Genomic DNA, 13,208 nt, shown 5'->3' with positions numbered 1-13,208 from the left:
TAATTAGGCGGCTTTTTAATTGGTCTGATTTCCTGTGGACGGCTCAGCAGACCGGAAGTGGAAGCGGGAGGAAAGGCCGGAAAGGGCATCTCCTGCTTCGGGAAGTGGTTTGCTGCGGGAAAATTGCATTGCCCGCCCAGAAACAGACCTTTTTGCCACGACCCTCTGGCCCACTTGTACGTCTGGTGATCTCAGGCACTGTTTCTCCTTCCGAGTGAGTAAGCAGGCAGGAGGCCGGGGCGCACACAGAAGCCGCAGCCGCGAGACATCACAGGCCTCGGAGCCGGGACTCTGATGCGGGAGGCCTGCAGGGCCCATCGGGAAAACCTGGCACCCTTCTGCCCTTCCCCCTATCTCCTCCAACCCCACCCGCTCTAGATGATCTGACGGACGCGTGTGGGGCAAGACTACGTTGGATGATTTTTAAAGGGCCTTTCGCCTAAATGTGTATGATTCTCAAAGCCGGTGCCCTGGGCAAGGGCCTGAGAAGCTGCCAGGTGCAGAGGGAGGCCTGGCAGGAAAGGGGCCCCTCCGCCATTCAGCAGACCCCACCCCCACCCCCCCACCCCCAGGCTTGAGGCGAGCCCACGGAAGACGTGGGCGACTTGCTATGCTAAGAGCTCTGGATACCGATTGCGGGGCAGGGGCAAGGCGCCCTGGCTCCTCGGTGGGTCCTTGGAACACAGATCACGTGGTCTCTGATTCGCAATTCAGGGAGTCCCCACCTGCTGTCATTAAAAATATGTATGTTGCCGACCTTATTTCTTAGAGCAGTTTCCAGTTTACAGAAAAACTGGGCAGAAAGTACAGAGAGTTCTCCTATACCCCCTCACCTTACCCCCCCCCCGCCCCAGTTTCCGCGTCATTCACACCTTGCACTAGTGTGGTATATTTGTTAAAATTGGTGAATGCATATTGATACGTTATTAATACCCTGTAATTTACAGTAAGACTCCTACAGTTTTATGGGTTTTGACCAACGCAGAATGCCATGTATCCACAATTACTAGCATCATGAAAGATAGTTCCACTGTTCTAAAAAATCCCCCCTGCTCTACCTATTCATCCCTCCCCTCCTGGCATTCCCTGGCAACCACCTATGTTTTTACTGTCCATAGTTTTGCCTCTCCCAGAGTGTCATACAGTTGGAAGCATACTGTATATAGCCTTTTCAGGTCAGCGTCTTTCACTTAGCTACAGTCACTTAAGGTCCTTCCATGTCTTTTTGTGGCTTGACAGCTCATTTCTTTTTTAATCACTGAGTAATATTCCATGGCATGGGCTTGCTGTCGTTTCTATTTAGACTTGGTGTTGGCATTCCCAATAACTGCATCTTCCAGCAAGAAGAGGAGAGAGAAATTAAGAGTACACATACCTTGATGAGCACCAAGTATTGTATAGAATTGTTGAATCACTACACAGGACACCCGAAACTAACATGACACTGTATGTTAACTACACTAGAATTTAAAAAAAAAAAAAAAGGGGGGAAGAGAGGAGCAGCAGGTCAGGCCTTTGCTAGAAAGCTTCCCCCAGTCTCTGGTAGCACTACACAATTTTCTCCATTCCTCATCCTGCCATTGATTCAGTCTCACTGATGATACTTGTGGTACGTATTTGTAACTATCTTACACCCTCAACGTTTGAAATTCCTTTCCATTTTGGGGGGATCCAGAGCTGTGCATGGCTGGTGGAAACCAGGATATAACTATACTACAAAAGGCAAAAGTACCAGACTTTGCCCTCCCACAAACCCCAGCAGGGCTTAGCCGATCCCATGCACGTGATGGAGACTTGGAACATGGAATGAGGTACACACAAGCAGGAAGAGTCTGGAATTTACTCCGGGGGGGGCCACTGCTCTGGCATTGGCAGCGGGGCTGATGGCTGCAGCCGGTGCACAGTGGGGGCATTATCAGCCCCCTAACCAGGATGCTGTTTGGAGGTAAATGATCCTGACCCCCCCCCCCCCCCCCGGCTGTCCTTTAATTCTGCCCATTTTCTGAGCGTAGATCTCTAGGTTTCCTTTAGTGGTCTGAGATTTTTGTCATTGTGCCAGTAATTTCCTTGTTTGTTTCATTTAGCCATTATCAGTTTCTGTTTTTGAGACAGAATGCTGGCAGTGCGAAAATTGATACCAGAGTTCGGTGCAGGAGGTGAAGGGGACATGACATCGGTCATCTGGTCTTGTTGGGGCTAAAAGCAGTGAACATCTGGCTAGTTATTCACAAATTGGGACCCGGCAGTCATTGACACACACTGACAAAGCAGGCAAGTTGAATATTGCCAGTGTCTCGTGGAAGGAAGTGCATGATGAGAGCCAGGCCTTGATGTGCTAAGAACACCAGGGGACACCATACAGTAAAGTGGCTAATTCTAGGGGTGCCTGGGGGGACTCAGTCGGTTGAGCATCTGACTTAGGCTCAGGTCATGATCTCACAGTCTGTGAGTTCGAGCCCCGCGTGGGGCTCTGTGCTGACAGCTCGCAGCCTGGAGCCTGCTGCGGATTCTGGGTCTCCCTCTCTCTCTGCCCCTCCCCCGCTCATGCTCTGTCTCACGCTCTCTCTCTCTGTCAAAAATAAATAAAACAGTAAGAAAATATATATTAAAGTGGCTAATTCTATTGGCATTGGGACTCAGAGAAATAAAACGCAGGTCAAATGTGTAAACCCTCTACCCAGCGCCAGGCACAGACAGTCTGATCTCTTACCCCTAAATAACTGAAAAAGCCTCCAGCCAAAAGTAGGGTTTGATCCTGTGGGTTACTGACTTATAATGTCAGTTAAATTAACAGTATCTTTGTCACATGCATGAAAGATAGGACACGAATCGGAAAAGAGTGGGATCTTCACATCCATCCCGGGCTTATTCAATGGCCTCAGAAACAAAGGCCAGAACTTCGGGCAGGGAGGCTAGGAACCAGCTCTGCCTAATGGATTTCGCCTCACCGGGGAACATGGCCACCCCAGGGAAGGGTGCCCAGCTTTCCAATCACCTCCCTTAATAAAAAGATGGTGTTTTATAGGGCCGGCAAACAGCCAGCAACATGGTAGCAGGTTGATTATGTTAGAAACATCCTGGATGGGGCGCTGCTTTGTTCTCACTGGAATACTTATTTCGAATTTACATTCTATTTTTGAAGTGAAACATGTTATCCGCGTAACGCAGTAATGATCCAAGTAAGCTGCACAGGAACGAGTCAAGAATCTCCCCTCTTTTACCGCATTTTCCATTGCATAGCTCAGTATCCTCTGTGGTCTCTGAAAAGTGAATCTCACTGGTCTCTGATGCCATGTAATAGAACATAGGTTACTGTGCTGGTGCCTTTTAGGAAGGACTGGTGTGTGTCCTCCCTATGTGAGTGAGGGTCGGCAGTGGGGAGGGAGTGGGGGTGGGGGCGTGGGTACATGCAGGGCCTGGGCTCTGCTGCCCGTGGGGCAGAAGAAAGAGCGATCTCTGACCATAAACCAGGGATCCTTGCGCCAGGGCTGTGGGTCTCCAAATAGCAGCCTTTATGCCTCTCGCTAGCTTCCTCTGTTGTGCTGCAGGAAGGATTCAGGGGCTCCTGCCTCTCTAGGGCCCAACCAAGCCTCTGGGAGACTGCCTCAGGAGGGGATTGGGCTGGGGAGACGGGGGGGGGGGGAAGATGTGAAGGAAAACGGGCGAGAGAGCAAGCAAGGGCGAGGCTGGGGAGGCTGGGGCAGAGCAGGTGTAGCTGAGGGAGGAGGGAAGAAAGGAAGGATGGGGGTGCTGGGGTCCACAGAAACCTGGTGCCTCCTGCAGTTCAGGTGTGGCTATAGTGGAAAAGTGCTAGGAGACAAGCGAAGGGTCTCTGGGGAATCGAAAAGGCGGTGTTATGGCTGCAGAGCCGTCTTTAGTGAGTTGCGGTGCACCTGCCGGCTTCACAGGCCGACCAGGAATGAACAGAACTTACAGTGCCCTATGGAATGTTTGGTGGGGCGTCACAGGTGAAATAATGTAAAGAGGACCTCATCCCATGCAAGGGGGTATAGCTCAGGGGTAGAGCATTTGACTGCAGATCAAGAGGTCCCCGGTTCAAATCCGGGTGCCCCCTGCTGGAGCTTTGCTTTATTGCCTCTCGTAGAGGAGTGGCTTCCCAGCTACCACATTCTATACAATGTCATCAGTTGCCCTCCCCACCTCTTTTCCCCAGGCCCTGGTGTTTTTTCAGGTGTCCTTTCTCCCTTGACATACTGAAGTATGGTAGGTTCCTGGTATCAAATTTCTGAGGGGCAGAGGCCAGCCAGGTGGCCGGCGCCGGCAGGTGCACGCACGGAGTTGGGAGGGCCCAGGGTGATGGTCACCGGCCCAGCCGGGGCTATCGGGTCCACCGCGGGACTTCATTCCCCGGGTGCGTGCCTGGGTCCTCACACTCCCACACCACTGACCAACCCTGCAGCAGAGACCAAGGGGAAGGAAAAGCAAAAAAACGAAAAACGAAACAAAACAAAACAACACGTAGCAGGAAAGAGGGAGACAAGCCCCTTTTCTCCTGCAACATCCCTCCGGCGCCCTCTACTGACAGCTCTTAGCATTGTGCTCGCTTAAGGAGAAAGGCGTAGGGAAGCCAGTCCGTTATTGTAGGGCAGGTATGGAAGCATGAATTTGGACCCAGGAGTCAAAAAATTGATAACTGGCACATCGTGTGAGTGCCAACAGGATGTTAGCAGGTGTATGCAGGCGGGCGCTTGAGATCATCCTGCAAATTTGAGTGTGCCCTCTGGCATTTCTGCCATTACTGTGAGATGTGTTTATCCTGTGAGCTGCTGCCCCTTCAGCCTGGGCCCCAGAAAGAACACACGTGGTCCAACCTTAAGCGCGACTCACCTAGAAAGGCCAACGCCCTCTGGACCCACAGCTTGAAGCGGGCTTACCCAGCCAAGCCCAGCCTCTATCAATTGATTCTCATTCAATATTCTGACCCATGAGCATGAGAATAAATGCTTATTGTCGTGTGTCAATGCTTTGGGGCGTTTTTGCAACACTCTTATGAATACGACTGGAAAATACTAACATTGACACACAGAAGGGGCCTCCTGCTATAACAAAAGCCTAAAGTACATGACATGTCTTTATGATGAAGCATGGGGAATTAGTGGGAAGTTAGTGGGGTAACTATTATTGAGGGCAGGGAAAACGGGCTCATGATAACCTGGAAGGCAGAAAATGCATTTGAACTTGTAGTGTTAGCGGTAGGATATTACGAAGAAAAATACTGAATGCATGAGCTGTTTTGTTACAGGCTGTTTTTGATAAGGTACTGCAAAAAAAAGATTTGAGTTCAGAAGACAACTTACTGATTTGCAGTCAGAATTTAGAGGCAATCTAGATAGCTCAGAATTGCGTAGTGAGAAAAATAAAACCATCCCGTCCAAAACAAAGGCGAGGCTGTTATTACATCACTTTAGCCAAAAGGCTAAATCCAGAGCCTTCCAGTAAGACATAGCCCCAAACCAAATCAAGCTTAATGTGCTCATAGCTTAGATGTACCTCATTAAGAGCACTGAAGAATTAAGCCGATACTAAGTATATCCTCTCGGCTGGACAAAAGTATTCCTAGAAAGACTGAGGATGTGCCCAAGTACTTATAATTGAGCTGGAGGGAGAGCATACATCAAAGAGAATTGTGGTCATGGCTTTCGGCATGTGGAGTCAAATACATAGAAAACCCACACATTTCTTGAGAGAGCTGTATTGGCGAAAACATTACTAGCCTGGACAAAAAAGTTACCAAGACTGGAGAATAAAAGGGCCTGGGCTTCCAGCATTCCATAGGGGGAAGCAAACTGAGAAGAATGCCTAGCCACAACAAAGGACATGTTTTCCAATGATCTCTCCAGAAATTTCAGAGAAGGAGGAAGGAAAAAAGGAAGACGTCTTAGAGGGTGGGCCCATGAGTCATGCAGAACAGTGAGCAGGGAGCTCTCCCTAGGTAGCAGAACCAGAGCTGACTCAAGGAATTTTCCCTACTGCTGGAATGCATATGTTGTGTGCCACTGGGTTTTGGGGTGGTTTGTTATACAATATTATTGTAAAAAGGCTGGCAAATACTGAATTTGGTATCTAGAAGGAGGCTCTGTCTGTAACAAAAGGCAAAAGGGGAGCGTGGCCACTTATGCCTAGCATTTCAATGTCTATGGCCATGTGTGTTTCCCGTTGTGATCAGTCATTGCACGTAAACATTTACTGCCGTAAGTCTGTTCCTGCACCATCGCTGGACTTTGGGTGTATGAGTGGTAGATAATTTGTTTCTTAAGCTTATAGGTCTCTGGATCGAGAGAAGCCTCATCTGGATCTAACGTATATCATAAGATCCTGGACTTCGTCTGACTGAATGAGGCTTTGGGGGCTTTGGGATGAGGCTGAGTACCTTATGCACGTGGGAGAGATTTAAGTAATTATGACCAAGAGGGCAAATAATGGTAGATTAAAATGTTGGCTCCAGTTCTGCACTTGTTCTATGTGTGCCCTTTGCCACAAGACTTTTCACATCCTCCCATTAGAAGTGGAACAGGTTTGGGGTGGCTCCGTCAGTTAAGCATCCGACTCCTGATTTTGGCTCAGGTCATGGTCTCACAGTCGTGAGATCGAGCCCTCCATTAGTCTGAGCATGGGGCTTGCTTGAGATTCTCTCCCTCCCTGTCCCTCTCCCTCTACCCCTCCCAAACTTGAACGAACAATCTAACTATAAAAAAAAAAAAAAAAAAAAAAAAAAAAAGATAGATTTCCCTGCCCTTGATTTAAGGGTAGGTCCTAAGACTTGCTTTCACTGATGGGATATTAGCACGTGTGATACTAACAGAGGCTTGAAATCTGCTTGCGTGCTTGGGCTTGACCTTTTTGCATTTCTGCCACTGCCATGAGAAAATTTTCCCTGCTAGCTGTGACTCTTCCAACCTGGACCCAGGAAGAAACAGACTTGGAGCAGACCTGTGCCCAACTCACATAAAGAAACGAAGCACAGGAAAAAAAAAGAAAAAAGAAAGAAAGAAACCAAGCACAGATGGACCTCCAGCTTGAAGCAGGGCCACCAGGTCAAGCTCAGACTAGATCTACTGGTTGTCACCCATGTTGCTGACCCTATGAACATGAAAAGAAATGCTTATTGTTGCATGCATCTGAATTTGGGGATGGTTTGTTATGAAGTGTTATTATGGACATAACAGGCCTGATTCCTACACTTCCTCTCCCTTCTCCCCACCCCCCAGGTAGTGAGCAAGGGGTGAGGAGGAGATTGCAGTTTATGGGAGGAATTCAGATTGTGGCTTCAAAATGGAAAAGTGCTATTTGACCAGCCAGAAGCTCTGGGTGGTGGTGGGGGTGGGGGGGTGGGAAGGAAGGGTGAACTCCTGGCCAGAGGGTGGTCTCCAGTCAGTTTCTAGTGGGCTTGCCAGTTTCATTGGCTGACCAAGAGTGAATAGAATGTACAGGACACTGTGGAATGCTTAGGCGTGGTGTCACAGGTTAACTATGCTAATGAGGAGCAGGACCACAGTAAGGGGGTATAGCTCAGGGGTAGAGCATTTGACTGCAGATCAAGAGGTCCCTGGTTCAAATCCGGGTGCCCCCTGTAGGTGGCTTACCTTATTGACAAATAAGTGACCTAAGTTAGGGTCCTGCTTATTGGAAAGTCCTCTCCATTGCCACCTTCCTTTTCTCAGGTGACTTCTGGGATGCGGCACATGTCATGGAGCTGTTATGAATGATGTATGTGTGACAGAAGGTCCTAAGTTCCTCTTCAAACTTTACCTTATGATCACAGGTTACCCAGCCTGCCTGCACGCACTTAGGGACCTTAGTTAAAAAAAAACAAAAAAACAGATGAGCCCTAGGGATTATGATTTAGTCAGACAGAGGAGGTACCTGGGAACTTTTGCTTTGGGGAGGCACACATCCCACCACCCCTCTGCTAACTTCAATTGTAACATCCAGTGGTTCCAAGTAAGTATTTTGGAACATACAACACTATGTAATGTTAAACAACCTTCTGGTGGTGAACATCAATGGGCTGTAGGCACGGAGAGCGGCCAGGTGTGCAGAGGGGAGAGAATGCAGGAAAGGCAGGGAAGGTGTGGGCATGCTAGGGTGGTGACAGATCGTAGTGGCACCATACTGCTAGGTGTGATGACTGCCCATAACTGATAACTCTGCTTTAATTTCTTGTTAATGTTTATTTATTTTTAAGGGGGGGCAGTGCAAGCAGGGGAGGGGCAGAGAGAGAGAGAGGGAGACACACACACACACAGAGCAAGCTGGGGAGGGGCAGAGAGAGGCAGACACAGAATCCAAAGCAGGCTCCGGGCTCTGAGCTGTCAGCACAGAGCTTGACGCGGGGCTCGAACTCACGAACCGTGAGGTCATGACCTGAGCCAAAGTCAGCTACTTGACCGACTGAGCCTCCCAGGTGCCCCTCAACTCTGCTTTAAAGTTCAGAATTGAAACACACTTATTAGACGAGACTGGTTGTTTCTGAATGAAGCGTTTGATTGACAATCTAGAGGTCCCTGGTTCCAATTCAGGTGTGTTGTTTTTCTTTTTCCCTCCCAACTTTAGAACCTTCTTTCCATCTTTTGAGGATGTCCAATTATGGGAGCCCTGGTGGAAGAAATGTCTCCTCTTGCAGCTGCAGAGGCCAAATATAAAGGTGATTTTCTCCCTTTCTCCCTTTCTCCCAGCACTGCTGGCCAAACAGGTGCTCCTGACTCACACTACACTCGGAATGAGTGACACAAATCCCAGGGTTGGCAGTGCCCGAGGGCCTGGCTGGCTGAGTCCCCTTGGGTCGCCCCTGCCTCGCGTGAACCTACGCCTCCAGCCTTCCCTTCAGCGCTGCAGGCTCCCTGCCACACAGACAGTGATCATCTCATCTTTTGCCACAGGCAGAACCAGTTTCTGTTTCTGGAACCACGTGCCTAGGCCGATACAACATTTGGGGTCTTTTGCGCTGGCAAAAGACCTTCACGAAAGTGGGGTGGCTATAGAATTGCTTTTCTGTCCTATTGGCGTTGAAGGAGGTGGAAGTCCAGTTGATTCGTCAGGGCTGAAAATCTGAGAGCCCACGGGCTGTCAGTGGGAAGTTAGCTGATGAACTGATCACATGGATTCAACTGGCCAATGGGTTGGAGGAAGCTTATTCATCGGGCAGGCATCTGATGGCTGTTTACGGCTGGCGTGCATTCCGATCGGTCAGTGTCTATGCTGTGAGCTGTGGTTAAGGTTTCTGAGTACCACTCCTTCTTGGAATAGAGATCCCGCTGAAGGACAGAACCTTTAGGGACCACGTGTTGGGATAGAACAGTAGAAAGGGCCAAGCCAAGGCTGACGGTCTCGGGAAGCTCAAAGTCGTGCAGTGGAAAGCTCAGATGTGTGTGTTCTCTTCTCCGGACACAGATGGAGACGGCAGACTTCCCAATAACCCCAGCCCAACACTCAGCTCGTCTGCTCAATGACTGACGTGCTGAAAACCAAAGGCAAGATCGTCAAATTTCTATCCTATTGGGTTCATAGTTTCACCCGCCTCTTGTATGAATCATTTCACAGCATGTCAGGGCCCCTCCTCCAATTCAAAAAGCAAGCGGTGGAGCACCGGGGTGGCTCAGTCGGTTAAGCATCCGACTTCGGCTCAGGTCATGATCTCGGGGATCTTGGGTCCGAGCCCTGCACGGAGTCTGCTTCAGATCCTCTGTCTCCCTCTCTCCCTGCCCCTCCCCCCCTCAAAAATAAATAAACATAAAAAAAAGCAAGTTGCTACATCTTGCTTTCATTTTAGCCTTTATTGGGACTGTTCCTATTACCCGGGTAATGGTTCAAGGAATGACAAAATACTTAGACACAAAGGGTCTCCCTGAATAGTCAGGTAGAACATGGGGGATGGTTACTAGTTGCCAAGTTCTGCCTACATGTACATATGGTTCTATATTGTGTTTGTATTTTATAATCCCCAAAGCTTTTCTCTAATATTTAACTCGTGTGCACACATATGCATGTGCGCACGCGCGTGCGCACACACACACACACACACACACACACACACACACACACTGTGACATCTCCCATTTGAATGTATGTGATGGCCTTTCTGCTTTTTATCCAATAATGAGTAGAGCTTTGTAATAAGGGAAACAGCCTTGTTACTTAATTCAAAGGGATATTTAGCAGACGCCTCAGCAAAAGATAAAGAACAGGAAAACACTGAACTCCTAAGATTGCTGCTGTAATCTCTGAGGCTGATGTGGTCATGCCTTTCCCAAGCCTGATTTTCTGCTTCCTAGCAATTCTGTGATGTATTTCCAATAGTTCTTTTATATTTTTTTTAAGTTTATTTATTCATTTTGAGAGAAAGAGCATGTGAGCTGGGGAGGGGCAGAGAAAGAAGGAGAGAGAGAGAATCCCAAGCAGGCTCTGCATTGTCAGCACAGAGCCCGACGCAGGGCTGAGACCCACAATATCAACTGATACACCTGCCTTTACCGTCTTTTTCCTTTCTAGCAATTGGAATGCACCATGATGACATCCTTGGACTGACCCAGTGGATGAGGAACAGAAGCTTTGTAAGAAAAATCCATCTGGGTGTGCAGAAATGCAAAAACTCTTCCAAAAAATAAGACCATTGGAGTCACCAAAATGAGGTCAGAGATCTGAATCTGGATACCCCTGTGCTATGAGACCACTAGCCTGGATACTGGGTTCTTGGCACAACATCATCAGGAAGGGAGCAGGTGGGATCGGGTGAGTTGGGACCTGTCTCCACCGACCCATTTCGAATCTTTTTGGAACCAGTCTCTTTTCAGACAGAAGCATCTCCTGTTTAAGTGACACAGACCATTGGAATTGTTGCACTTTTTTTTTAAGGTTTTATTTTATTTTGAGAGAGTGTGAGTGGGGGAGGGGCAGAGAGGAAGGGAGAGAGAGAGGATCCCAAGCAGGTTCCGAACTGTCCGTGCAGTGTCGATGTGGGGCTTGAACTTAACTGCGAGATCATGACCTGAGCCAAAATCAGGAGTCGGATGATTAACAGGCCGAGACACCCAGGCGCCCCAAGTTGTTGCTTTTTATTAAAGCAAAACTAACTTGGGTGGAGAAAAGCAAATAGGTCATGTCAGAGATGTTTATAATTTGCATATCGTTTTCTTACAAAGATGAAGCTATTCTATGATGTTTTTAACATCAAAAGGAATAGATGACTTTTTCACACCAATAAAAAAAAGCTTTTAGGACACCTTTCTTAGTGGATACAGAGTATTCTTCTACTCTAGAAGAGTGGTGGCGGCTGCTACCACTCTTGACTTAGCCAACACTCCTTTGTTGGCCCCCCACACGGTTTCTAACCTCCCCTCGTACAGACAGATCTGCAAAGCGTCCTGTTCAAGATGCATGTCTGCTTTTCATCTAGTTTGGCCTCCATATGCTATGCCAATTTGGATGATTGTCCCTTCCCTGCATCCTTGGGATCTCTGTGGCCTTTGGGCCTCGTAGTGGTAACTTCCAGGGGAGAGGTCCAAGGAGGAAGGGACCGCTGGTCCCAGTCTAGGAGATAGTAAAGGCCTGAGTTTGGTGCCCAAACAGCGAGTCCTTGTACCTGGTCCCAAGTCATCCGGCTGTGTTGGGCTGATGGTTTGGGGCCAGCATGGCACCGTGACCTCTCCAGTAAGGCCATCTCCCTTTAAAGCCAAGGAGTAAGGAACAAAAAGAGTGGGGGGAGCAGAGAAAGCAATGTAGGACAGCTCAGAGGAGCCCATGCTGCAGGGGGTCAGAGTGGGACTGGGGGCAGCGGACTGGGGAAGTGAAACCTGAGCGCGAGGGAAGGAAAGAGGGAAGATTCCAGCTCTAAGCAATGATTAGTGCCCCACATGGGGACTGGGGAGGAGGCCGCAGTGCTCTGGGCAGGGAAGATTTCTAGAAGTTTCTAGAGAAGGACAGAATACGTCCAGAGTCAGACAGAGGTCTATCTGGACGAGGTCGGGCAGTCAGCTCCCACTAGTTTGCTAGGGATGAGAAGTGAGAGTGCATGATAGCTCCTTGGGCACAACCACACAGGTGACGTGGTGCTCACCAGGAACCCCAGTTCAGGGGCAGAGCCTCTGACTTTGTGTCGGGGAGTCCCTGGTTCCAGTCAGTGCGTCGCCTGTTGGCATTTCTTTTTGCTCTGACCTCCTGTTTGCCATCACGCGGTCCTGTGTCTGTGCTCCGGTGACCACAAATCTCTCATTCTTGCCTCACCGCTTTCCACGCACTGCACGCTTATTTCTGCTGCCTGACCCACGGAACGATGCAACAGACAGAGAATAAGGGAGAAAACGAAGATAGGAAGGGGGTAGCTCAGTCTCCTGCCCAGTTTAGTGCAAAGAGGCCCCCTAATCATAAACGTGGATTCTAGTGGTAACTTGGTCATTAAACCAAGTGAGTTTGGTTGGGGCGTGATTTGAATTCCAAACTTTTTTTTTTTTTTCCAGATCTATCCCGTGAGGGGCACAACAGCTCCCAAATCATCAGGAGCTTGTTAGAAGCTCATGTTGTCCCTCGTCCCCTTCCCAGAGAGTCTGGCTTAGGGGTTCTCAGGTGGGGCCCAAGCCCTGCCTCCCCTCCCCTCCCCTCCTCTCTGTCTGTTGAGCAGCTAGTTCTGTATCCCGCTCTTGCAGATGAGTCTGAAGAATGTTCCAGCTGCAAACCACAGTGTGGTCAATGCCAGTGCCTACAGCCAGGGGCTGAGGGAAGGAGGAGGTTGTAAGTGGAGGTAAGGGGCAGGGGTGGGCGTAGTGGGGAGGGCATGTTTGCAGGGGTGTTAGGACGGCAGAGTGCCACCAAGAATACATCTCGAGTCAGAGACAGTCAGGGCGTGGCTCTGAAGGATTAAAGAGTTTATTAGACACCTATAAGCAGGTGGGGGTATAGCTCAGGGGTAGAGCATTTGACTGCAGATCAAGAGGTCCCTGGTTCAAATCCAGGTGCCCCCTTATTATGCCTGCTTTTGCCCCCCTATAACAGCTGTTGTGTCCCCCACTTGGAAACCCCTCTGAGGAGACAAGAGATGGATCCCGACCCCTCGGTTTCACCTCCTGTGTTTCTCCAACACTCAAGTGGGCTCCACCACCCAAGCCTCTCTGGTGGCTTCAGGTGGGCATTTGTGTTATTCTTTGACTGCCCAGCACCCGAACCCCCACCCGAAACAGTGAGTCTTGGGGGAAAGC

General features: G+C 49.3%; 3 non-coding genes across 3 annotated transcripts; all 3 read left to right on the top strand.

The window, feature by feature from the left end:
• The first annotated feature begins 4,003 nt into the window (after nt 1-4,003).
• Nucleotides 4,004-4,075, top strand: TRNAC-GCA (transfer RNA cysteine (anticodon GCA)). Its single transcript has one exon. It is a non-coding gene; the product is annotated as a tRNA-Cys (tRNA).
• Nucleotides 4,076-7,519: 3,444 nt separating this feature from the next.
• TRNAC-GCA (transfer RNA cysteine (anticodon GCA)) lies at nt 7,520-7,591 on the top strand. Its single transcript has one exon. It is a non-coding gene; the product is annotated as a tRNA-Cys (tRNA).
• A 5,311-nt stretch (nt 7,592-12,902) lies between these two features.
• Nucleotides 12,903-12,974, top strand: TRNAC-GCA (transfer RNA cysteine (anticodon GCA)). Its single transcript has one exon. It is a non-coding gene; the product is annotated as a tRNA-Cys (tRNA).
• Nucleotides 12,975-13,208: the final 234 nt, after the last annotated feature.

This window comes from Panthera uncia, chromosome A2 (assembly GCF_023721935.1).
Source record: "Panthera uncia isolate 11264 chromosome A2, Puncia_PCG_1.0, whole genome shotgun sequence".
NCBI classification, from domain to species: Eukaryota; Metazoa; Chordata; class Mammalia; order Carnivora; family Felidae; genus Panthera; species Panthera uncia.
Note: the sequence above shows the minus strand (reverse complement) of the source record. Positions and strands in the feature narration are given on the sequence as shown.